This window comes from Cryptomeria japonica, chromosome 6 (assembly GCF_030272615.1).
Source record: "Cryptomeria japonica chromosome 6, Sugi_1.0, whole genome shotgun sequence".
Classification (NCBI taxonomy): Eukaryota; Viridiplantae; Streptophyta; class Pinopsida; order Cupressales; family Cupressaceae; genus Cryptomeria; species Cryptomeria japonica.
In genome coordinates this window covers 567,187,962-567,190,925 of record NC_081410.1, presented here as the reverse complement: position 1 = coordinate 567,190,925, position 2,964 = coordinate 567,187,962, and the positions used below count along the sequence as shown (strand labels likewise).

General features: G+C 42.7%; 1 pseudogene; it reads left to right on the top strand.

Annotated features, from left to right (window-relative positions):
- The first annotated feature begins 238 nt into the window (after nt 1–238).
- Nucleotides 239–2,062, top strand: LOC131049338 (pectinesterase-like; annotated as a pseudogene).
- Nucleotides 2,063–2,964: the final 902 nt, after the last annotated feature.

The following is a 2,964-nucleotide window of genomic DNA, read 5'->3' as shown; positions in this document are numbered from 1 at the left end:
AAGCAATTGGCTACGTAACAGAGAATAAGAATTTCATGGCAGATCGTTTCAATACTGATTGTCCAATTCTCGATGGATTACAACTATGTCACGGAATCCCATTCTATAAAGTGCGACGCTTGGCACATTGGAGATTCAAACCATCCATTACATTTCTCCCAGGAAGCTTTAAGCTTGCTTTCTTACAATTCAAATTCTGTCCTCGCCTGTGAAAAAACAGAAGCATTAGCTTAACAAAATGAAGAGTTGTTATGCCAGAGCTGATGAAGAGAAAGCAGAAAATTCGAAAAGCAGAGGCGTGGTAGTTGCTCTGACGTCAATTCTCGTTGTGGCCGCACTCGTGTTTGTGGCAGTCAGTGCTTCTGTGGGCTCAAACGACAACGCTCATCATCATCGTCATGCTTGGAGAACGGTGTCCAAAGTGGCCAACTCGGCGTGTAGCAAAAGCCCGTTATCCCGGGCGATGTATCTCGTCCATGGCTTCCTATCCTGCTTATCAGACCGCCAAGCTTAACGATCTCACTAACTTCGCTTTCCAAGTGAGCTTGCAAAGGGCTCAGGAAGCCCACGAATTCGCCCTCACTCTCCAAAAGAATGTGATGAATGAAAGAGAGCGCGCGGCCTGGCAAGATTGTTTTGAGCTCTTCGAAGATACCATCGATCGTCTCAACGTCTGCTCGAACAACGGTTCCTTACACACAGACTCCCCCATTTGGCTGAGTGCAGCTCTGACAAACCAGGAAACCTGCTTGAACGGATTTCGTGATCTCAATTTGAGTGCCACCAATCCCATCAGGGCTATCCTGTCGTCCAGAGCCGTAAATTTGTCAGAGCTAGTGAGCAACTCGCTCTCCATGTTCAGGCTCTCCACTTTGCCTCCCACGACCATTATTAACCGCCGCCTGCTATCTGTAAACAAGGGAGATTTCCATTCCCACCGTGGCCGTGAGAGTAAAGATGGATTTCCCGAATGGCTGTCAGCGGGAGACCGCAAGCTATTGCAGGCGTCAAGCCCAGCTAGCCAAGCGAATTCAGTGGTAGCCCAAGATGGTTCGGGCAATTACCGAACAATCGCCGAAGCAATCAACGCTGTGCCTGAGCAGAGCAGCAAGAGATACATCATCTACATTAAGGCGGGAACTTACAAGGAGAACATCGACATATCCAACAAGATAACCAATTTGATGTTGCTGGGAGACGGCAAGGATAAAACCATGGTGACTGGAAGCAAGAGCGTCGAAGACGGCGTCACTACCTTCAAAACTGCAACTGTCGGTAAGACTTCAAAACCAGGAGATAGTTATTTAGAATTTGCCCAAATGAATTTTGTGATTGATTTTGTATTTGTGTGTTTGTGCGTGCTTTTGCAGCTGTTTCTGGCAGCGGATTCGTGGCAAGAGATATAACGTTCGAGAACACGGCAGGGGCGGAGAAGCACCAGGCGGTGGCACTTCGAGTGGGGTCTGACCAGTGGGCCGTGTACCGGTGCAGCATCAAAGGTTACCAAGACACTTTGTATGTCTACTCCCTCCGCCAATTCTACCGCGAAGTTGATATCTACGGCACCGTGGATTTCATCTTCGGCAACGCTGCGGTTGTCATCCAGGACAGCAATATCATCGCCCGACGTCCCATGAGCAACCAGATCAACACAATTACTGCCCAGGCAAGAACGGATCCTAATGAAAACACCGGAATTTCCGTCCAGAATTGTATAGTGTCAGCGTCTTCTGATCTCGAAACTGTGAAAGGGTCCATCAAGACATACCTGGGGAGGCCGTGGAGGGAATACTCTCGCACTGTATTTGTTCAATCCACTCTGGGCGATCACATAGACCCTGCTGGTTGGTTGGAATGGGACGGCAATTTCGCTCTGAGCACGTTATACTACGGGGAATACAGCAACACCGGAGGGGGCGCAGGAACGTCAAAACGTGTGAATTGGCCTGGGTTTCATGTGATCAGCAGTGCCACTGAAGCCGGCAAGTTCACAGTTGCTCAATTAATCTCTGGGACCTCATGGATTCCAGCTACAGGAGTCGCTTATGCTTCGGGCTTGTAACGGATATTTAATATATATCTGTTTACAGTTTTTTTTATTGCTATTCAATTTGTTGTGTAAACATCGCGAATAATTTGCTTACGCCATCGGAGTAATCTGCCATTCATTTATTGTCAGTCAAACAGTGTAAATAAACACGAATTCCCATGTACCTTTGCTTGCGGTCCTTGCAGCAATCTATGGAATAATATGAATGCGCAAATATTTAATTAAAGATGATTGGGAGTCTTATTCGTTTCTAATTAAAATGTAAATAAATGTATGACTTTATCATATAATTTCTCTCTTTCTTAGAAAATGTGTCGAGTGCAAGGTGCTTTTAAAAGATATATTTATGCAACTTAGTAGTGCAGGTTATTTATGCATTCGTTGAATCAATTTATTATTAGTTTCTGTTTACCAATCAGTTTCAACAATTTAAATATATTTCTAATGACCAATCAGTTTCAACAATTTAAATATATTTCTAATCTTTTCTCTAGTTGAAATTTATAAACATATTTTTGTGATTTAAATATTATCAGTTTTCTGTTCTTCTATTGGCTTATCCAGTAAACAGTCATTGTAAATTTTATTTTTTGATTTTTTAAATAAATTAAATAGTTTGAAGCTATCTTAAAAGTCTTAGCAAATATTTCATTTCCATTGAATATTAAATGCACAGTATTGTGCGCAGTCAAGATAAATACCAAAATGAATGTACAATATGACAACGTCTACAAAAAATTAATTGCCATTTAATTCATATTGAATGCGTATTATTGCGGTGCCCAACTTTGTTTGCCATTCAATCTTATTTGTTTTTGTTGTTACTTTACCATTCTATGGTATTTGTAGGTGAACATGAGTCTATTTCACCCGAATAGACTGGTTTGCTGCTGGAAAATTCAGGTGAAATTTTT